Consider the following 24,441-nt stretch of genomic DNA (forward strand, 5'->3'; position numbering starts at 1 on the left):
ATACCAGTTATTGGTAGCCAGATTCAGGCCATCGTTCCTACATTGTATTAGGGCCTTAAAATGAAATTGAGTCCCAAATTTATCTAATGCAGTTGCATGTTTGGGACAATCTTGTTATTGGCTGCTCTGGAAATATACCTTGTGGCAGGGATTTAAAAGACGGGAATTAAAACAAAAATGCACATGAAGCCCAATTCCACCTTCAGTGAAAATCCAAATGCATGAAATAATCTCTTTTTAAAAATTAAGAAAAAGAAATGTTTGCTTGCAAATGTTAAAACATTTTTAACAGGGGGAAAACTCCAGGTTCTAGTATCCTATGTGGGCTTCTCCAAACTCTCTCAGCTATAATTGCAAGCTTAAATGGCCCTTGGTCCTGCAGCATATCAACTTGATGTCTGTAATTAACGGACAAACATTTGTTACAGCCTGCTAAATGGTGAGACTAAAATATAATATATATAATGTTGATTAAAGTACTTTTGTACAAAGGGGTCAGAGACATTAGGAAGTTAAAAAAGAGGGCAAGCTCTGGTGTTGCACTTTTAACCTGTGTGCTCACTGCATTTCCATAATTGATACCACATGCTGGCTTTTAAAACCATTCTTGTCATATTTTGAACTGCAAAAATCAAATTTATTTAGAAAGCAACACACTTCTGGGTTGGGACACTACACAGAATGCCTAGCAATGTAGATTGCTGATATTATAATAGCAGTGATTGCGAAGAAAGCAATTTAAAGGACCACAGTAGCTTATAATTGCCTGACCTGATATCAGATCTTTAGGTGTAAAAAAAAAAAAAAAAAGTTCCAAGTTTAACAGTAAATCTGAAATGGATTAAAATGGACCCCCAAATGATAATTGCTACATAATTTTGTTTAGGTTGTAATTTGTGGTGTTATTTTTATGGCTGACATGAGACATAATATGTTTTCAGGGTTTCGCAAGTTGCCAACCAACAAATAGAATCTGTCACAAAGTATTTGCAGCTTCCCCCTTGTGAAGGTTTTAATACTCATGGAGTACAAGTGCATACTGCAAATTATTTAGATCAGTGAAATATTTCCCTAACAAGGTAATAACTAGGGTCATACATTGTATAGCAAGTCCCACTCCTGCTTATTCTCATTATTCAACAACAGCAGAAACATTCAGCAAGATTTCTTATGGCACCTCTTGCATTCTGCAATAGAAGCATTCCTCTGATATAGTAAAAGTGATGCAGTTTCTGGGGGGAAAAAAAGGTATAATCCAGAACCATTAAAATGAATGGTCAGTGATGTCAGTGGGTTACAGATTGTCCACAGCATTTAACTGAGGGATGTTGGGGCTCACTTACCTCCTAAGTGGGAAGTTCAGCCCACTAATACCAGCTGAATGCTCTATACATCCTCAGAAGAATACTTCTTCACCAGGAGCATAGCTAGCGGAGAGGGGGCCCGTGTTCATCCCTCTCCCCAGTAGCCTCTCAGAGTGATGGAGATAATGAAGAAAATAGGGAGGGGTGGAGCTGAGGAGCTATCAGGATCTGGGGGCCCGGGTCTTTGAACCCATTCGCTCAGTTATAGCTACATCCCTGTTCTCTACTCCAGCTCCCAGGAGGTCCCAGGCCCAATGCATTCTGAGTAGTACTTCCTGTGTGGGATAAGGCCATTTGGAATGGTAATTATTTGGCAAACAGAGCTTTACCACACAGAGATGTAGAGGGAGAGTGACTCCAGTTTTCTGCATCATGGCTCTGCTTCCCTAAGGCAGTTTTTCAGTTTGCCCTAGAAATGAGGCCTGAATTTGACTCTGGGCTTCTCTTAGCACTAGCCTTAATGTGTTAAGGAAAACAATGACCTAGAAAAGCAACCCCAGTTACCCATGACTAACCCCCCAACAAATGCATTACATAGGAAATAGGGTTGTGCAATGAATTGCTTCGGTGCCTCCCGAGGGCAGTGAGGGGTTTTCTTAAGAGGAGGCAGGCAGGTCTTACCTGCCTATCCTCCAGGCCTCCACTGCCCCGCGCTGCACCACAGTGGCACTATTCACTTGAAATACCTCTGTGAAAGCGGCAGCTGGTGCCCCTTCCCCTTTTAAAATGCCACGTTGTGGCAATGGGATGCTTCCCCCAGCATCCCTTGTGCGGTGTTCGCACATAAATGGTGTTGGCGCACACATCAATGCCATTTACAGGGCCAGCAACAGCATGCTGGCCCTCAAATAGCGCCAGAGCATGCACCAACGCCATTTATGTCCTGATGCCATGCAAGGGATGCTGGGGGCAGCTTCCTGTTGCCACGGTGCGGTGTTTTAAAGCGGAAAGTGGCACAAGCTGCCGCTTTCAAGGAGGTATTTTGGGTGAATAGTGCCACTGTGGTGCGGTGTGGGGTGGCAGAGGCCTGGGGGATGGACAGGTAGGACCTGCCCGCCTCCTCTTAAGGGAACCCCTCACCCCGTGCCAAAACGTTTTGGCACCAGGGAGCTGAATCGTTTCAGCGCCTCTTCAAATTGGTGCTGAAACAATTCGGACTCATCCCTAATAGGGAACTCTAAATTATGGCTGCAATCACACTTAACGGGAGACTGGAGTTGCAGGGACCCACGGTTTCCTTACTGTTACATCTGAATGCATACAACTCTGGTCCCGGTGGTAGCATGGCCAGAGGTTGCACTGAGGATACTCCAGTTTAAACCCTCAGTTTGTAATGACTCCATACTGAAGGTTCATGTAGCCTCCCTGCATTCTGAATGCAGCATTGGAGGCTGCATTCAGCTGGATTGGAGTTGAGGGAGGAAGCTCTTCCCTCTCTCCTCAGATTGGCTATGCAGGTTCTCTTTCAAGCAATCCTGTCCTCCAAGCCCACACAGCCATCTCCCCCACTTCTCTGCAGACTTGCTGACTTCAGAGAGGATGCTTTCCAACATGTCCGAATGCAGACAGGAGAGTGGGGGCAGGGGAGAGGGGTGTGTGGAACTGCATGTCCTTTGGTCTTGTGGTTCTGTGTAACGTGCAAATGTGGCCTTTATGTGACACCAATATTTTTGCTTTTGCTAAAAGAAGTCATGGGAAGCACTGATTTGGGTCTGAGCTAGTCACCATGGGGTGTGTGTGTGAGGGTGTGGTTAACTGTTTCCCCCAGTGCTGATTCCACAATGCCAAACACTGGCAGAATTTCCCTAGCACAGGGCTACTCAACTTTGGCCCTCCTGTAGATGTTTGCTTGCAACTCCCATAATCCCTGACTACTGGCGAATGTGATTAGGGATTATGGGACTTGTAATCAAAAAACAGCTGGAGGGCCAAAGCTTGAGCAGCCCTGATCTAGCGGGATCTAGACTTCAGTCCTACCAACAACCACTTACTTTAGCTACCCTAGCTAAAGAATTTTTCTTTAAACTTTTTTATTCTTTTTATTCTTTATTCTTTTTTTTAAAAGAATAAAGAATACCCTAGCGTTGATGATTCTATGCAGAGCATCAAACTAGATACAAATGTATGTTTGTGGGGTGGAGGGGATCATGATTGCACCTGCTGGTCCTGATCTCCATGCATTGATAAACAATGACCTATGCATGTAGGCCCCTAGACGGAACAAGGAGTAAAGGTGCAGGGATGGTGCCCAAGGGATAGTGGGCACTTATCCAGCAATATCTCCCACTCTCTATTTTGTTCCCCATCTACCAAACTCAAACTTTACTGCAAAGTGTCAGACAATACAGTCTGAATATGTTATGGTCCTATAGCTTGAATTAATTATTTTAAAAGGCTTCTGTTGTTTAAAGAACTCTCATTCACTCACTCCTCTACCCCTCAACAAGCAGCAGATGCCAGTTCAGCCAGATAGGCAGGAAACTCCTCCAGCTCCCCTGAGGCCAGGCCAATCCCTTAGCTTCCTTCCTGACAAGCAACTGTGCTGGAGAGACTGTGGGCAATGTGGTACAGGGTCTTCTCCCCTGCAGATTTCAGCTGGCCTGGTACTGAACTCCCTTCCCATCCTAGCCTTTCCTGCCACATGGTTTTGGACAGGAAGAGAAAACTAGTCTGGAAAGCAGACTGAAAGGTTTGGCCTTAAAATACAGTGTTTTCCAAGAGGAACCTGACTCGTTTTCTGAACAGCATGACAAATGATTGGTTAAGAGATTTGACTATCATGGGTATTGAGAAGAACAACAACTTTGTCTCTTGATTTAAAGAAGTTGTAAACTACGGATGTGCAGAACGTTTCGAGCTTGAAACATTCTGACTCGAAATGGCCCATTGCGAGTGTTTAGAGCTTGAAACAGAACACCCTTCAAATAAAGGGCCTGTTTCGAATTCAGAATGTAACAACCCTGTTGCTAGTCAGAATGTTTCGAGTGGTCTGAGTACCATTTTGGAGGCCTGTTTTCCCTTTGCTGACTGCTTTTGGCACTGACTTCCAGTGCCAACCTTGATTTGCATGATAATAAGCCAAACAAGAAGCAAGGAGATCACAAGCCAATAGGAAGCCAGTGCCAAAATTAGTCAGTAAGGGAAAAACACACCTCCAAAATGGCGCTCAGAACACTCAAAACTTCTGAGCTTGTTCTGTCAGAACAACTGGCATTTGCATTCCATTCCAAGCTCTGAATGGAACACAATGTCGTTCCATGCACATCCCTATTGTAGACAGCTTTGCTTGTTGTCACAACAACAGGTGTATTCAGCTTTATTAATAAGGTAAATAAACTAGCATTAATTACCTTACTTCTATAAGTATTTAATGTATAGCAAAATCCTCACTCCCCTAATAACATTCTTTGCCACCCAAACTAGTTCCTCTAGAGCAGGGATTCTCAACGTTGGGTCCCCAGATGTTATTGGACTTCAACTCCCATAATCCCTAGCCCCAGTGACCTTTGGTTGGGGATTATGAGAGTTGAAGTCCAATAACATCTGGGGACCCAACGTTGAGAATCCCTGCTCTAGAGTCACCCCTGGGGGAAGGGTAGGACCATTAGGCACAATTCCGATCCCTCCTCCACACAAACACATTTGTACTCAGTTTGGCCATCTGCACAGGGCTTATGTCTCTTTATTCGCCTCTCTAGCTCTTTCCCCCACCACTCCTCCTTGCCCAGAGGAGAGCTGATCTTGTGGTAGCAAGCATGACCTATTCCCTTAGCTAAGTAGGTTCCACCCTATTTAGAAAGGGAGACTAGAAGTGTGAGCACTGTAAGATATTCCCTACATGAGATGGAGCTGCTCTGGGAAGAGCAGAAGGTTTCAATTTCCCTCCCTGGCTTCTCCAGGATAGGGCTGAGAGAGATTCCTGTCTGCAACCTTGGAGAAGCCTCTGCCAGTCTGTGAAGACAATACTGAGCTAGATGGACCTATGGTCTGACTCAGTATATAGTAGCTTCCTATGTTCCTATGTCCTTCTTTCTGTCTCTTCCTCCTGTATCCACAGCATGCAGCCCCTATTTATCTTATGTTTCTTCACAGGCCCCTCTCTAATTAGGGTTTTCTTACCTCACTTTTGCGTCATGTTTGCCTTTTTCCTCAGGCCAATCATTCCTTTTGATTCCTTTCTCAGTCCATTCCCTACACTGAACTTTCCTTCAGCTTCCTTGCCTCAGAGCTGACTGTCCCTTCCCAGGACCTCTTTCCTTAGGAGAATTCCATGAAAACAGAGACACAGAGGTGAAAAATGGCACAAACTGATCAAAGTTGGTGTCATTTTTTTAGAGAAGTGTTTGAAGATCAATAACTCATTCATGTCTAACTCATTTAATTTAATTCAATTTATTTTTATTTAAAAGATTCATATCCCACCTTTCCAGCACACTACTGTTTGGGGTGGCTTACAACGTCTATAAAATAGATATAGTATAGCACAGTTAAAAATGTAAACAGTTAAAAGACCAGGCGAAAACCACATTTAACAGTTACCAATTTTTAATGTTTCAAATTAAAAGTTATATAAAGAAAACTAAAAACTAAGAATAGTTTAAAAAAAACCAAACAAACCCTAAAAGCTAAAAACAAGAAACTATGAAACATACCTTGACCATTTTATTGGCCAGAAAGTATGACATATCTAACAAAAATGTATCATTAACTGACAACAAAGCCCATATTAAAATATACAAAATATAGATAGTTAAGACAAGTAAGTAAGTTACAATGAGGACCCACATTGATTTAATATGGGCTCTGTGGGAATTTAGAGATCCCTGAAGCACATGTGCTCCCATAGAGCAATCATGAGAACTCAGGAAGTTTCCCCAAAACCTGATAGGCAGCATTCCAAACCTACATGAAGCCTCCATCAAGCCCGTATCAGTAACCTCAGATCTAAAGTCTGCTTGATGATGTGGGCTTCATGTGGGTTTGGTGCATTTCCAGTCAGGGTTTTTTTTTGTGGGGGGGATTCCTAAGTTGCTCTACACGAGTGTGCGTGCTGCAGGGATATCACCCCTGGGGGAAGGCCATCAATTTGGACAGGGATGCATGGATCATGTGAACCAGCCCTACAGGGGCATAGCAAGGTTGGAGTGGGTCCAGAGACAAGATTTTAAAATGGGTCCCACCCCTCAATGAAGTAAAAATTTTTTTGTGGATGATGCAAGTCATTTAATGGTACTAGAGAAAGACATGCTGTTCTGGTAGCTCCGGGTCTTAGCACTCACATCAGTTTCGGAGGATGAATACAACTGAAGGAAGCCCAGGTGAGTGCACGGCTGGGGGAGCCAGTCATGTGATTTGCATCTGGGGGGCCCCCAAGGCAGTGGGCCCCCAGACAACTGTCTCCACTTGCCCTATTATAGTTATGCCCCTGCAGCCCTAAATAAAGAGGGTACTTAAGACTTAGCCCCACCCCTGTATCAAGTTTTAAAAAATAAACAAGGATGAGTGAGCTCTATGTACACTATAAATAATCAAGAGTGATTCAGCTACCAGACTAGCACTTGGTAGAATGGGTGTAGCGTCCATTGGACGAGAGGGGTGCAAATGTCCCTTGGCCTGGAGGGTTAAGGGGCCCACAAGGGCCCTGCCGCCCTGTCCCATGCACCACTGTGCTGCCCGCCACCATTTCCCTGTTGTTGGTAATGGGTGGTGGCAGCAGGTGGGCTTCTCCTGAATCCCTGGCTGGCATGCGGGCCTCCCCATTCCCACGCAACACTCTCCCTACTTAAGGGGGAGGCCTGCGCTCAGGTGTGAGAGAAGCCAGCGTGCTGGCCATGGAATGGGGAGGCCTGCGTGCCGGTCGGGGAGAAGCCAGCGCACCAGGCAGAAGCCGGTGTGCTGAGAAGCCCACCAGCCCACCTGCCGACCACCACAGGTAAGTAGAGGGAGAAGCATGCTGGCGGGGCTGGTAGGGGGCATGGCTTTGGCACTGGGGTACATGGGGAGCCCCTAAAACAACTTTGACCCGGGCCGCTGGGAGTCTCCCTACACCTTGCTTGGTAGGGTTGCAATGAAGGCTTTGGAAAGGATATTTTGATGCCGTGACATGTCTATACCTACGAAGATTAGACTCATTTGCACAATGGTTTTCCCCGTGATACTCGATGCGAAAGCTGGACTTGGAAGAAGCAAGATAGAAAAAGTATTGACGCTTTTGAACTCTGGTGCTGGAGAGGGCTTTTGAGGATACTATGGACAGCCAGGAAAACAAACAAATGGATCATGGAACTAATCAATCCAGAATTTTCATTCAGGCATAAATGACCAGGATCAAACTATCATACTTCAGACACATTATGTGAAAACCCAGCTCCCTTGAGAAGTCCATAATGCTGGGGAAAGTTGAAGGAAAGAGAAGAAGAGGACGGCCAGCAGCAAGGTGGATGGACTCGATTACAACAGCAATGAATGTACCACTGAGAGACCTTAAAGGCCAAGTTGAAGACAGATCATCCTGGAGAGAATCTGTGTGGTCGCTAAGAATAGGCACTGACTTGACGGCAATCAATCAATCAATCAATCAATCAATCAAAAGCTATAATTGAGCAAGGAGGAACAAATATCCTTGGGCCTTTGAGTTAGGTGGGTCCACTAGCTGGGTGACAGCTTGCTCTTTGCTCTTCCTTTGCTCTCCCTTCACTTTTTGTCCCAGGTTACACTCCAACCTTACTACACTCCAATCTTGCTACCTCTATGCCTAATATTTTTAAAAAGAGTATCCAGTGTAAAGAAAATCCCAAATCATTGCAACCCAAGGCAGTTCTCATGATCTAACTTGTACAATACTTGCTTTCTGTGTGTGTGTGTGTGTGTGTGTGTGTGTGTGTGTGTACACACATACGCACACTACATGGTAAAGGAATATCTTTTCACAATAATAGTGAAAAACTAATGGAATCAACGTCTTGATTGATTTGATGCACTTCCTTTATGCACAGTCCAACTGAAAATAGTCAGTCTTCTGTATCACATCACCGCTCAAAATGCCATAGCCTGTATTCTGCATTGAACTTCAGTAGGCTGACATGTAAGTATAGTTATTTGTGTGACATAATGGCCTTTTGTTTCTAAATAGTATCTGGGTTTATAAGTGTGTGTGTGTGTGTGAAAATAATGTTATGTATAGGGAAACCATTATAGGCAGGAATAACGACTGAATGTAATAGATTGAGAAACAGTTCTGCATAAGGTTAACAGAAATATTAAGAGGTCCCAGCAGGAGAAATGTAACTTGGGAATCACTAGAGATTTAGACAGTTTAGACATCACAAGAAACCATGGTCAATTCTTGCTCATGCAACATCTCTAATCCTGCTTTGGGAAATTCAGTTGAAAATCAGGAGAAGTATCTAAATAAATAGATAAGGTGATTCCATGTATTTTGCTTTTGTTCTGATTAAAATAACATAAAAAGAAAAGCCAATGAATGCAAATGAACACTGAGTGTAGTTTACAAATAATAGTCAGCTGTCTCCAAGATTGTACACTGGGCTAATATAATTGCACTAAGGGCAGAAAAGGGTGTCCAATAATGATGATTCTGTTAACTGAAAATTAAACCATCAATTAAAAATGATGATTCTGCCCAGAGATGGACATTTGGGGTGGTCCACAAATTTGCAAAACAAAATAAATAAGTATTTTGGATGTTTCAGATACTATCTATGATATTTAAATTTTGTTTTAAATGACTTCAAAGTAGGGGAAATTCTGTTCCCCTCTGGGTATATATACCGTATTTTACGGACTATAAGACGCTACGGACTATAAGATGCACCTTAATTTTAATCCAGTTTTTCAGAGTTTTAACATATTAAACTGTTAAAACATATAAGACGCACCTGAATTTTGGCGGCTATTTTTCGAGGAAAAAAGTGAGTCTTATAGTCCATAAAATATGGTAATCAACTTTAAAATTTGTTCGTGAATATAGTAATTAAAAAGTAGCAACATGCCTGATTCTGCTTCCTTTGGAATCAGGGGCAGCCTGTCTATGAGGCGAAGTGTGGTGATTGCCTCAAACAGAGATTATTGGGGCACTAGCAGGGTGGCAAGATGCACTCCATCTTCTCACCTGCCTCCCTTTGTTGTCCATCACCATCACTCTTCAGCAAGTGCTGGCAGAGAAGAGGTGTATGCGTGTTCACCCACCAAGTCATGTGGCTATTCCTGCTGCCACAAAGAAAAAAAGAGAGAGAGAGAGAAAGCTGGAGGGCGCACATGTGATGGGGGCAGCATTTGGCATCCTGCCTCAGATGTCTTGGGACATTACTTCTTGGAATTGCCCTTCAGATAGCCTGCCTCCATAAGGGTTTTTAATTCCAGCCAAACTGACAACTTGCCCTTCCTTCACAGAAGCTGATTACACATTGTTTAGCCCCATGAGCAACGGAAATGAACTAATCAATGTCAGAGAATTCATAGACAATACCATGTAAATACCACATAAAAGGGGAGGCTGCTGTTCAGTGGCACAGTATCCATATGTATGTTATTGGAATTACCAGAGGTTATTTCTTTGTATTTGCATCCATAAATATCGTGTGGGGCACCATGCAGATTTTGGCATGTTAAATACACATGCAAATCCAAACTCACCCTCTTGTCATGATAGGAATATGATAGAAATGCTGGACAACAAAAACGTTTGATTAGAAATACTGTATGTAATTTTAACACTGATGTTGATGTTTCACGAGGAATACACAATTCATTATGCGAGTCACAAACAGGCTGATCTTGTTTTATTTAATGTTTTATTCTGGTAATTTATTCTGCTTTTTGACAGTTTCATAGGTATGTGTTTTTTGTCTATTTGGATTTTATGGAATTGATTGTAAGCTGCCATAGAGGCTTGTTATGGCCAGAACATGGCAGGAGGGGAGGGGGTTATAAGGTTGCAATCCTTTTCACACTTTGGAGTAAGTCCATTTACCTCAATGGGACTACTTCTGAGTAAATATGTTTTGGATTACACTTAAGATATAAATCTGGAATCATGTTGGAATATTTTTTAAAATATCATTGACAAATGGGCGAGAAAATTGAATTCAATGGTAAGCAGGAAAAAAATATCTAGGGGGAATTATGCACTCATCACTTATTATTATTTATTAAGCTCCACAAACCAACTAAGTGCAGTACAAAATACCTAATCCTTTTACAATTCTAAGACACTGATTTTAAAGCCAAAGTAACTTTTCTGTATTTATCTTATTTTTTTTTTGCCTTTTACACTCATTGAAAATTAGTTATGATTCCAGCTGAATACTTTCCAGATCAGAAGCTCATTAATTCAGTCACGATGGTTTTGGCAGAAGTTTCATTTAAGGGACAAGAGTGCTGAAGTTAGAAACATGTTTGTGTCTTTCCCCCCCCTTTTCCATGAATAGCCCATGTCTATTCTCTATGAAATTGATGTCAAAAAAGTATTATATATTTTCTGTAGGAAATAGAAGGCTGCCCTCTACTATCCTTGTCAGGTCGTCGTATCCTTTTAATCATACTTTTCATTTCAGTACATTGAAATTTCCGTTACCAAGGACAACATCATAAATAAAAGTGTTTGTGAAATTTTTACCTGCAGCTTCCTAACTTTGTGCATTAAGCATGAGACTAGCAGAGAGGTGGTCAAATGTGAAAATTTATAATCATTTATTACGTACGGCTGAAGCGAGAAGAGAATAAAAGCGTGAAGGCATACATCTATAAACTGGAGCAGAAAAGCTTAAATGAAAAGTAAAGTGAATTTCTGTGTCTTGTCATAAAGTAATGAGAAGCTAGAGCTTTTATTCATAGCAACCCAAGATGCATTTACTCTCAATCTAGCTTTAGCAGTAAATGCTCCCCTGATGTATTGCTTTGGACTTACAAAGAAATATTTGTGCTCTACATAATCGTATAGTTAGGAGAATTACTGCACGGTTGAGAAGATTCTATAAAGGTTTATAGCTGGTGATGTTACTGTAATTTAATCGCGATGTAGCTAATGTAGTACTTTAATATCACAGGTTACTTTTTTTTATTTACCATTTATTAGTAACTGACAGAGTCAATCATCACTACATCATAAACAAATCACAGAGAATTCTGCTGGAACTCTACAATCCCGGAATACATGTACTGTAGCGTTTTTATAGAAGGCGTTACATAATGAGTTAACCATCAAATTATTATTTAACTGAGTAACTGCATAAGTCAGGGTTCTTTTTCTCAGTCCATTGGCCAAAGAAAACCCAGGTGCGTTTTACTCCATGAATACAATTAGTACTGTGTGTGGTGTGAACACACCAAGCTATGTGGTCAATCCATTATCGGTAATGCTAAGAGATGTCATTTCATGAATATTAAGCATGTTCTGATATGGAAGTCATTGTAGATTCCTTTGCCTTAGCACCTTGATGGGTTATACTCACATATGCTTCCTCATTGCCAGTTGATATTTGTTTTTAGCAAAGAGAAAACAATAATGTGGCTGGGATTTCACTGACTCTGCATTCTCCTATGGGGTGTCATCTGATGCCCCAAATTTTGCTTGTGCCCTAGGGGGGTCCTGCAGGCAGATAATATACACGGGTACCTATTGGTCTATGGTCTATTGTAGTGTGTGGCTAATATTTTAAAACATTTCTTTTGTTCACCATGCACAGTTTTTAGGGGATGATGATGCTAGCTAAGGAAGAAGCTGTAATTGCCCATCCTAAATGTAAAATCCATAGGGAAGAGACAGGCTTGTGGAAAGCTGTGGGATTTGGATTTGGATGAGAAGACAGAACTAGATGCAGGATAGAATGTTTGTGTGTGCTTGTGAATTTGCTTACACTGGGAAGGGCAAAAAGGAGAGGGAAAAGCTGGGGGGGGGACATTTGATCGAAAAAATTGTTTTCATTTCTAAAAGCTTTTATCTAGGAAAAATGGGAAAGAGCCAGAAATGCATAATTTCTAAAAAGAGAGGTAATGAGGCTCAAGCTTACCTGAAGACCAGAGCATCTTGCTTGAAAGTCCTTTTGCTTATTCCTAGAGGAGTTGAAGTTGGACATGGCTGCTCTATGGCCAAGTCAGCACATCCCCAAAGGCCCTCTCTTCACAAGGTCCAGATTCAAGCCCAAGGACTAAGAGCAGTTCTAACATGGACCAAAAAAAAGATGCAGGATTGTTGTTTTTTATGTGCAGGTGCAGGGGACTGCAAAGCAGGGGCACTGGCAGAGGTTGTTGAATTCTCTCAACCTGGGCCATTTCCCAGATCTAAATTGTCCCCCAGATTTGCCTTGAGCGCCACAAAGAAATCATAGGTGCCACAAAGAAATCATAGATCCAGGTCTCCTGTGCTATGTGTTGTTTGGCCTTGGCAAACCCTAGCTCCTATTAAATTATTTCCTTCATTGGAAAGTATCAGTTTGCAAGTCAACTGAGAGGGGAACTGTAAACAGGCTCTCCCCTGAGCCTACAGGTAGGGAGCAAATAAATTCCAATTATAAATTAACAATATTTGAAAATATAATTAAAATGAGACAGTTACATGATTTGGTTTGGGTGGGTCAATGAATTTGCACACAGCGCGTTTTTTAAAATTGACAATTGCCATGGATACCATTAATTTTGTTTAGTTTCTATGAATTATTTGGAGGCTCATATTTAAGTTTTTAAAGCATTTGGAATAGTTGATCTTTTCCACAGAGTTGACAAAGACCAACAGTAGGGATGCTTAGTAGGGTGATGGCCATTTGGCCTGCTCAGTTCAAATCTGGACTGGATTCAAACCAACCCAGCTTGGTCTGGCTTCGGAGTCGACCAAACTGGGTTCAGTTCGGTTTGGCCATTGAATTGGGCTGAACTGGTTCGGGGATATTTGTAAAGAGGCATCTTTGAGGATTCCCCTTTACAAGTAAAGAGGGCATTCCCTAATCCTAAAGGCCGTTGGGAGGTGGCAGCAAGTGAAAGGGCCCTTATTACCTGCTATTCTGAGGCAGCAGTGGAGGAGAGTCTCCGAAAGCATTGGAAGCAGGGTGGTGGTGGTGGTGGTGGCTCCTCCAAGCCCCATGCTGGCCTCCTGAATGACAGCCCAGGCTGGCTGTGGCCTAGTTTGGCCTTCTGCACATGTGTGGTAGGGATGTGCATGGAACAGGTTCTGTGCATTCCTGGGAGGGCAGGGGTTATTGTAAGGGTAGGGAGGGTGCCTCCTTCCTGACCATCCCTGCCCCATAGCTTCCACCAAAAGTGTCGGCACGGGCTGCAGTGTTCCTCCTTGCAGTCCCATTCAGTATCACCATGCAAATGGCATGGTGATAATCATTTGCATTTCTGAACTGGCTCGAATGCCGGCACATCGAACTGGTTCTGTGCACAACCCTAATGCATGGAGGTGATTTTCTGTAAACGTACATGAGTGGAGGTAGCTTTGAAAATGGCTTAGAACTTTCATGAACATGGCTTCCATGCATAAATGGAGGCCTGAACCAAGCCATAGTCAGCCCAGGTTGTCATTCAGGTGGCCAGAGGGGGGCTTGGAGGAGACCCATCACCGTCCCCCACTGCCTCTGATGTCTTTGGAGGCTCTCCACTGCCACTGGTCCTTATACAAATCTATGGTGCGGCCGCATCTGGAGTACTGTGTACAGCTTTGGTCACCGTATGTTAAGAAGGATATTTTAGAACTGGAAAAGGTGCAGAAGAGGGCAACCAAAATGAGCAAGGCCCTGGAGCACCTTCCTTATGAGGCTAGGCTACAGTATCTGGGGCTCTTTACCTTGGAAAAGAGGCGACTAAGGGGAGACATGATCAAAGTGTATACAGTTATGCATGTTGTAGAGAGGGTGGACAGAGAGAAATTTTTCTCCCTCTCTCCCAACACTTGAACCAGGGGTCACCCCATGAAACTGAAGTTTGGGAAATTTAGGACTGACAAGAGGAAGTACTTTTTCACACAGTGCATAACTAATCTATGGAATTCTTTGCCATGGGATGTGGTGATGGCCACCAGCTTGGATGGCTTTAAAGGAGGATTCATGGTGGGCAGGTCTATCAATGGCTACTACTCTGGTGGCTGTGGGCCACCTCCAGCCTCAGAGGCACGATGCCTCTCAATACCAGTTGCAGGGGAACAACAGCAGGAGAGAGGGCATGCACATCTCTTGTCTGTGGGCTCCGCAGAGGCATCTGGTGGGCCACTGTGTGAAACAGGATGCTGGACTTGTGCCTGATCCAGAAGGGCTGTTCTTATGTGCTTATGCTGTTATAGTGCTGCCCCAAAGTAGAAGGTAATAAGGGCCCTTTCACTTGCCTCCACCACAGCCTTTAGGATTCGGGATTAGGGAATGCCCCCTTTACTTGTAAAGGCAAATCCTCAATTACGTATTCCTCTCTATAAATATCCCTGAACCAGCCTGCGGACTGGTTTTTAGGTCTGAGGCCAGTCCAGTTTGAACCTGGACTGGCACTGCCTATTGAGGGGGGCGGGTGGGCCAATTTGACCTAGGACTGGCTGAACTGGGCCAGTTTGATTCAAACCATGGTTCAAGTTGAGCCAGCTCCTACACCCCTAACCAACAATATTTTATTGTGTATTCCTTTTCTAGTCCTCCCTTCTCCTAAGGAAATCATGACTGAACACATGGTCCCCTCTCATTTTATCCTCACAGAAGCCATGTAAGATAAGTTAGGCTAAGAGAATAAGACTAACCCATGGTCATGTGAGCTTGTGGTTGAGTGGAGATTCGAACCCTGGTCTCATTACTGCTAGTGCAGCACTCTGTCCACTAAATCACATCCTGATGCAGAGCAAGACATCAGCAGCCTGAATATCAATATATGCACTATACCTAAAGTGATTACAGTAGTGTAGCTAAAAAGACATTTATATGATCCAGCCCATGCGATATGATCGTCTGTGTGAACAACTGCAAGTACCATGCATTGAGAAGTTTGTCCATGTGGTTGCTGATGGTATGGACAGAACTGTGCACAGATCAGGTGATACTCAAAAGCTGATTGAATTCCCAGAACTTCATATTAATTGACACTTAGGTGGCCATCTCAGCATGGATACCAGTATATGTGCACATCAGTTACCATGCTGTAGGTGGCTAAACTTTCCGTTGTCTCACATTCAGATAATCTTTTGTTTTCTTTTCATTTTCATCACCCCCATAATCAAACAGAAGCACTACATTTAGAACTTCCTCTGCAAATTGTCTAATTGAAAGGGGGTGTCTAGTCCACATTAGATACTCAGCCATAGGCTATGATTCAGTATTCTTGTTGTGCAAATAGAAATAGGTCTTTGTGAGCAAAGCATCACACACTAGCTTCTTTGAAGAGGGATATGTATGCATATCAGCCCATGATTCAGAGCTATGCCAGTCATTTATAGTTTGGCTTATATATACAGTAGCAAAAGCAGGTAAGGAGGCAGAGGTGGTAATAATGCATCCATGTGAATTGCTTTTGGCACATTAACATGCTTAAAAAATCTCAGTCGTGTCATGCTGCCTGCTAGTGAATGCGTAATTTGCCAGAGATTATGAGTTCTTTGGGTTTGTGCACTGTGCTGTTTGGGGTATGGACTGAGGGGAAAGTGGATGAGGATTCCCAGTACATCCGTTCATGGTCTGCACAGTTAATGTGGTTGACTAGACTGGGGCCATTGGCTGTAATCCTGCATGATTTACTGCAGTCTTTAGCAATAACCATAAGAAACAACATTAGGATTTAACATGTTAATGTGATTTTTTTTAAATGAGGAAAATGTTAAACGTTGTCAAAATGATAATGAATAGCTCTGATTCTCCTTTAAGGTTGAATAGTAAGAGGCTTTATGCTAGGTAACCACCTAATGGCACAGTGGGGAAATGACTTGACTAGCCAGATGGAGGTTGCTGGTTCAAATCCCCACTGGTATCTTCCCTAGACTATGGGAAACACCTATATTGGGCAGCAGCGATATAGGAAGATGCTGTAAGGCATCATCTCATACTGTGTGGGAGATGGCAATGGTAAACCCCTCCTATATTCTACCAAAGACAACCACAAGGCTCTGTGATCACCAGGAGTCGACACCAACTCGATGGCACACTTTTCTTTTACCTTTATGCTAGGACAGAAATCCTATCCCCATGGCTGCACAGATAAAGATAGCTAAGAATACAGTGCCTGGTCCGGAAATGATAAAATGTTTTATACCTTCATTGAGAGCATCATTTGATATAATTCCCTGTGATTTCAGTTGTATTATTTGTATAAATAATGTGACAAATATTTTCCTAATCTAAGCAGGGGTTTTTTTTGTTGTTTTTTAGATTTCATTTGATAGATGCTAAGACAAAACATGCCCTCATACTTGTTAATGGAATAAATGAGCATAATTAATTCAGGGTGCCCGAATGTGAAGTATTGTCTTTCTTTGTCTATCTCCGCATGCTGTATGTATATAACTGTAAGTATCTTTCAACATAGGAACTTATTCCTCTAATAAACAGTTTTATTATGCTGTTAATATTAGATGCATATGTTAAAGTGGTATTTATTTGTTCATATTGATAGTTTATTTACTAAGAATGAAATTCTGATTTTGTATGTTTCCTTCCTGCTTTATTTTTAGTAATTGAAAAATGTAAGCATTAAAGTAAGAGCTGTCAACTGCTGTGTAGGTTTCAAGTGTCTTAGTTGTCTTATTTTTAAATGATTGGTCAATTAATCCACCAATTAAAATAAATACTGCAGCATCTCAGCCCATGTTAACATTTTGAAGATGTCTAATGAAGCTTACAATTTATTTAGACAAGCAAATCATTGTCACTTATTCTATGCATTTTTCCTTGCAATGAATGAGAGTTTTCCTTGAGTAATTCTTGATTAATTTCATTTCAGGAGATGCTGCGTAGATGAGGCTGCTATTGAACTGTGCCAAGCATGATCAACACTTCATCATCTATACTACTGAAGGTCCTTGTCCCACTCCCCCCCCCAAAAAAAACCCCCAAACCAAAAATCTGTTCCAGAAATCATGGGACTCCTCAAAAGGATCCTCTGATGCAGCATGAGGAGCTGCATTCAGAATAAGAAATTCACAGAGGCCTGTGAAGAAAAGTTTGATTGTGCGTGAGGGGCTTTTTAGTTTCCAGAAACTGAAAATCTTTGGGGATGGGGCAAGAACTCAGTGGTAGTGATGTACATTACATGTAGAATGTCCCATGTTCACTCTTCATATCTCTAGGTTAGGGATGGAATAGCCCTGTCTGAAGCTCTGGAGAGATAAGTCAGTGTACTGAGCAGGATGGATCTGAGCTAGATGGATCAGAACAGTCCATTGTCCAAGAACATAAGAAGTTTCTTTCTAGAAGGAAACTTCATATTTTCTTTGAATGGACAGCTCTGAATAAATATGAAATTTAAATCTGCAATCAATGTATTATTTAACTGAAGCCTATTCTAGAGGAAATATATTATCTTTCCCAACATTTTCTGAAGCTTTTCAAGTCTCCTTCAAAATTCATTCAAAAACCCATGCCAGTTCTTGAATCACACATGTAGCTTGATTCAGGGCAAGTATAATCAGATGTATATCCCACTGAGTTCAATGGTGCTTACTTCCAAGTAAATATGCATAGATAGGATTGTGGCCTTTGGGACAAATTAGATATTAAAAGCAAAATGTATAAATACACAAGGATTTTCAGGGGAGATTTGGAAGGCAGGATGGGGATGTTGAATTAGTTGGCTGTTGCCAATTCTTCCCAGAAAATATCCCATGGAACTGCCCCCTGCCCTGCCATCTGGGCTCCCAAAGCAAAATAAAACCTGGGTGAGATCAAAATGGCCTGGGGGAAGAGCTGCAGGGAGACAGGAGGGCTTAAGTATTTCCCTCTTTGAAGCACCAGACCTCAAATGCAAGAGTTCTGCTTTCATATTATTTATTTATTGGTCCATATGTTGTGCAGCATAATGTGGGTGGTGCCAGTCCACCTGCACCACTGAGGGTTCCTACATAACAGCCCTGCTGGATCAGGGCAGGGCTATCTAGTCTAGCATCCTGTTTCACACAGTGGCACACCAGATGCCTCTTTGAAGCTTACAGGCAAGAGGTGGATGAAGGCATGTCCTCTCTCTTACTGTTGCTCCCCTGCAACTAGTATTTAGAGGCACCTTGTCCTCTGAGGCTGGAGGTGGCCTATAGATACCAGACTAGTAGCCATTGATAGACTTGTCATCATCCATGAATTAGTCTATAATAAAACCATCCAGGCTAGTGGTCATCGCCATTAATTATACACTGTGTGAAAAAAATACTTCCCTTTCCTTGGTCGTAAATTTCTTGGCCTTCAGGTTCGTGGGATGACCCCTGGTTCTAGTGTCGTGAGAGAGGGGAAAAATTTCTCTCTGTCCACTCTCTCTACTCCATGCATAATTTTATACACCTCTATCATGATTCCCCATAGTTGCCTCTCTTCCAAACTAAAAAGCCCCAGATGCTCTAGCCTTGCCTCATAAAGAAGGTGCTCCAGGCCCCTGATCACCTTGGTTGCCCTCTTCTGCACCTTTTCCAGTTCTACAATGTCCTTTTTGAGATATGATGTCCAGAACTACACACAGTACACCAAATGAGGCAGCACTATAAATTTGCATAAGGGCATTATGATATTAGAATTTTTATTTTCAATCTTCTTCCTAATGATCCCTGGCATGGAATTTGTCTTTTTCACACTGCCATGCATTTGAGTTGACACTTTCAGTGAGCTGTCCACCATGACCCCAAGACCTCTCTCCTGGTCAGTCACTAACAGCTCAGACCTCATTAGTGTATATGTGAAGTTGGAGGGCTTTGTTTGCCCCATTATGCATCACTTTACACTTGCTTACATTGAACTGCATTTGTCATTTTGTCGTCCATTCACCCAGTTTAGAGAGATCCTTTTGGAGTTCCTCACAATCTGTTGTGGATTTCACTACCCTAAATAGTTCATCTGCAAACTTGTCCACTTCTGCAAGTTCATCTGCAAACTTGTCCACTGGTTACTCTAACTTCTACATCATTTACGAACAAGTTAAAGAGCAATGATCCTAGTACATATCCCTGGGGGCTCCCACTTCTTACTTCCCTCCATTGTGAAAAAGGTCCATTTATTCCTGCTTCCTCTCCATCAACCAGTTACCAATACACACACAAACCTGTTCCCTTATTCCATGACTGCTAAGTTTACTCAAGAGCTTTTGGTGGAGAACTTTGTCAAAAGCTTTTTGGAAGTCCAAGTATACTGTGTCAACCGGATCACCTTTATCTACGTACCTGTTGACAGTCTCAAAGTACTCCAAAAGTTTGGTGAGGCAAGACTTGCCCTTGCAGAAGCCATGCTGGTTCTCGTTCAGCAAGGCCTAATGAAGTGCTGGGTGTCTTCACTTTTGCGCAATTGCTCAAATACTTAGACTGGAAACAGAATGCTTAACCTTCATCAATGCTACTCAGCCTGGAAACAGAATGCTTAACCTTCATCAATATGTTTCTGATCTAGGTAGCGCTTCTGGAGTGTGGGCACACTACTTTACATATTTGAACTCTTGCACTAAAGCACATGACTGCCAGCACTTCATTAAGAAACCGCAGTAGTGCAGGTGGATCAGCACCACTCATGCTATGCTGTGCATAATGTGGGCCCATTACTATGATTTATATACCAGCATCTCTGCGCTTGGCACTTAGACAATATAAGAAGCCTGTCTGAAGGGGCTCAGAATCTAAAAAGATAAATAAAGGAGACAATTGAGGAAGATAAGTGACATGGAAGCCAGGTTTGCCAAGGTAATATGTATTCTGCCCTTAGGCTGCAATCCTATGCGTATTCTTTTGGAAATAATTCTGACTGATTCCATTGGCACAGACTTCAGTGTAAAGATTCTGAGGACTGGGCTGCAAGAGGCACAGTAAAGTACTCCTACCATTGATTCTTTGTACTACCAGTGATTTTTTTAACTGACCGATGCAGAATTTTTATTAAAAGTACTATTATTCAGCTCTTCATAACATAAATTAACCAACTGCAAAGCTATTAATTTGCCATAAATATAAGAATGTGTAAAAAGATGCAGGATAGTTGTTGAATATACGGGGATGAAATGCTATAGTGGTGTGCGGAACTGGTTTGAATGTAACTGTCCCGGTTCAAACTTGGACTGGTCTGAAAAAAGGTGTCTAGTCAGCTTGAATCGGACCGAGTCCGGTCTGATACAGAACAGTTCTAGGGCTATACTTGTAAAGGGGAATATGGCCCGTGCTGCTGGGGTGGAGCTCCAGCAGGGTTTAGAGGAGCTGCTGCTGTGCAGCCACTGCCAAAGCCGGTAAGGTGCCCTCTCGCTGCCCCCTTGGCCACCCTTAGGCAGAGTTCCCCTTTGCTTTTAAAAGGGAATCCTCACCAGATTCCCCTTTACAAGCATAGCCCTTGAACCGGGTCAGACCGGTTTTACCAAGTTCAACTGAATGGACTGGACCACTGGCCAGTTCAACCAAACTAGCTCGTGGATTCAGTTTGAATTCAAACCGAACCACCAAGCCCGGTTCCGTGAACACCCCTAAAGTGCTAATCTCCTCCTCCTGCTTTGTATTCATTCATTCATTCATTCATTCATTCAATTTCTATACCGCCCTTCCAAAAATGGCTCAGGGCGGTTTACACAGAGAAATAACAAACAAATAAGATGGCTCCCTGTCCCCAGAGGGCTCACAATCTAAAAAGAAACATAAGATAGACACCAGCAACAGTCACTGGAGGTGCTCAACCTGTAGTGTGGTATATTAGTAAAGTTATGTTTTCCCGTTAGCCTGTATATGAAGAGCTAGTTTAATATATGTGGTTTAAACTATAATGGCTCAGTTTCAAAGTTACAGCTGAACTATGTTGACATAGCTGGAACTATTGTACAGAGTTTACAACTGCAGTTTATAAAGTATCAGTTTGTAATGTTAGTTTAGTGAAAATGTAGCCATTTTATCATCTGATTCATTGTTTTGAATGGTTAGAGATAAACCTGTGTGTTCCAGGTCAGTCATAATGCAACATAATTCAAACTAGGTTATATACTGGCTAACTAGTCAAAAAATTTCTTTGGCCAACTAATGTTCCAAGCAGCCAAGAGGCTCTAGTCTGGACAAGCATGACTATTGGTTAAATTATTGATTATCATTCTAACATGCCACTGAGGGTTTTGCTCCTGCAAATACCCACTTGCAAACTCCAGTATAGGTCGGCATCTTTTAGCCACTGTAGGATTGCTAGATTAAAAAAGGCACACAGCATGTACTTTTAACTGTTGCTTACAAGAGAGAAATGTAGATACCCATAGCCATGCAAGAAGCTGTTCCTGCTGACATCCTCCCTTTGGTGCGATTTTTTGAAAGCATAGGAATTTATCCTATATTTAATCTGGCAACTGTATCAAACAGCATACCTATAGCAATAGCAATAGCAATAGCACTTACATTTATATACCGCTTTATAGCCGGAGCTCTCTAAGCGGTTTACAATGATTTAGCATATTGCCCCCAACATTCTGGGTACTCATTTTACCGACCTCGGAAGGATGGAAGGCTGAGTCAACCTTGAGCCCCTGGTCAGGATGGAACTTGTAACCTTCTGGTTACAGGGCGGCAGTTTTACCACTGCGCCACCAGGGGCTCTTATTCTTAAACTAGCTTAGTTCCATCAGTCCTAGTCACCCATTATGTTCAACACTTGTACAAGGGTACAGTGTACACAGGTAGGTATCTGTACACAGGTGCAGTCATTCACATGTTATGTTGAACACAGATACAGAAGTACCCTTCCTCTCTCTGTATCACGCATTTGAAGGGCCTGTATCCAGGTTAACTTTTTAAATGAACATAGGTACAGTCTTTCACATGAACACATGCAGGAGTGTGCAGACATCCGTACACTCATATAGCATAATGTCTGAATCAGACTATTGATTTAATTTAATGAAATGAATGGCCTAATCCTGTGCATGGGAAGTCAGTGCCACTGAGTTCAAAGGGATTTACTCCAAATCCCAATTCTGCATAGGGTTGCAGCCTAAAGGATGTATTCAGGCTCACTGAGGTCACTGAAAATGGCCATATCATGATTGCAACCTTATTCTGCTGCAAAGCCTCACTGATTGCAACAGAATTACAGCTGCACCCCTTATTAAGTTCTGCAGGCCTGCTCAATTTAGGCTCCCCAGCTGTTTTTGGACTACAGCTCCCATAATCCCCAGCCACAGTGGCCAATAGCCAGGGATTATGGGAGTTATAGGCCAACATCTGCAGGAGGGCCAAAGCTGAGCAGCCCTGATAGCAGCTGGTTTATTCAGTATCTAAAATACCCTGAACTGCTTGCATTACTGCTGAACCAGAAAGCACAACTTGTTTAGTGTTTAGAAAACCTTATAAAGAGCTCAAAACAAAAAAGTTTGTTTGAGATGCTGATTGAGTTTTAAAATGTTAATGAGTTTTATTCTGAAGTCTGACATCTGTATTTAAGCACATCACTACTTAAGCAATTACAATTTTGTCATGCAAATATTGGCCCACATGTTGTGTAGCGATAGGAGGGTAGAAGAAGGAGAATAGCTGTGGTGAAGGCTTGCAACCCTTGGGGTCATATTTGTGGAAGCAAAAAGGGTTTTTGTGAGGAAGAGCGGGAGAAGAAAAAATTGCTTCTTCATCTCCCTCTGCACATGCTAAGCTGCAGAACAAGCCTTTGCCACAGCTACTCTATGAGAAGGCCTTCTTCTGCCCTTGTATCTCTGTGAACATGTGGGCTTTTGACAATAGGCATAATACACTGGAAGCATCCCCCGTGAAACACCAAGCAAATTGAATGGAAAGTGTGCAATAGCATCGTCTTCACCAGTAGACTTTGTCAACAACACCACACACTTACTCAGGCGTGGAACACAGTAACACTCACTTCTGAGTAAACATGCTTAGGATTGCACTGCAGTGTCTTGATATCAAACACATTACTGACATAAAAATCTTGGGATAAGTTTTATGAAAGGTGGTTTATAGATCAAATAAATAAAATAAAATAATATACCATGGCCTATTGAAGTCAATAGAAAACAACTTCTGATAAAATCTGGTAGAAAATGGGATTGTCCGTGGCTATTTGAAATTCATTTAGCAAGAATTTCTCTGTGTATTCGTGAAAAACCTAGAAGGAGCATTAATCAATACTTAACCTCTGATGATGCTTTTCACTTAGAAAGCTAAGAGAGAGAGATTGAGATTAACATTCATGCTTGCTATACCACATTAATACTCTTTTAGGGCACTGTTCTCTAGCACTTATGCAGTTGTCATCATATATAACTTCTGTTGTGTAATTTGTAAGGTTTCGCAGAATAAGGGCCAGATTTAACAGCAAATGAACAATGTGACAGTGCTGTGTAAATGAGGAATGTATTCTTTTCTCAGAATTGTTAATTTCTGACAACTGCAAAGACACTGCAATAATTTTAAATGTTATGTAGATTTTTGAATGCATTTTGTTGGCTGTTTCTTCATCATTAAATAATGTGTGCATTGTGGTGTTACAGACTGCACAGATATACCACAGAAAACAAACATGCCGTATAATGGAAGATAGTTGCTCAGTTTATAACACAGCTTTGAATTAATGATACTACACTTTTTATGTATTTATTTCAGAAGGATTGTGAATAAAAACTGACAAAGTAAAAATAATTGGAAATAAACTTTATTGAAATATAGAAATTATTCCTGAGGAGAAATGTCAGTATCCCATGTGCATCAGTTTTAAATGATAATTTGCTGTACAGAGGCATGGCACTCTGTTGAAATGTTGTTTGAAGACTTCATCCTGAATGTGGCTGATATCCAGACTAAATTTACTAGAAGAAGTCCAACTGAAATTTAGTAGACTAGACTACAGCTTGAGTAGTAATATTGAGAAATTTAGTCAGGATATCAGCCAGTGAATACAGCAGATACTTGAACTGGCACAATTCTCACAATTAATTCAATGAATGC

General features: G+C 42.0%; 1 long non-coding RNA gene across 3 annotated transcripts in view; it reads left to right on the forward strand.

Annotated features, from left to right (window-relative positions):
• LOC128324073 (uncharacterized) overlaps positions 1 to 24,441 on the forward strand; it is a 41,537-nt gene that overhangs the window by 14,486 nt on the left and 2,610 nt on the right. The window contains exons 1-5 of one of the 3 annotated variants that reach the window (XR_008306623.1): positions 4,623 to 4,691; positions 8,360 to 8,448; positions 11,008 to 11,159; positions 16,715 to 16,851; positions 17,286 to 17,360. This is a non-coding gene — a long non-coding RNA (uncharacterized LOC128324073). Of the gene's footprint in view, positions 1 to 4,622; positions 4,692 to 8,359; positions 8,449 to 11,007; positions 11,160 to 16,714; positions 16,852 to 17,285; positions 17,361 to 24,441 lie in introns of those variants that run through there. The other 2 variants (XR_008306624.1, XR_008306625.1) reach the window with 2 other exon arrangements.

This window comes from Hemicordylus capensis, chromosome 4 (assembly GCF_027244095.1).
Source record: "Hemicordylus capensis ecotype Gifberg chromosome 4, rHemCap1.1.pri, whole genome shotgun sequence".
Lineage (NCBI taxonomy): Eukaryota > Metazoa > Chordata > Lepidosauria > Squamata > Cordylidae > Hemicordylus > Hemicordylus capensis.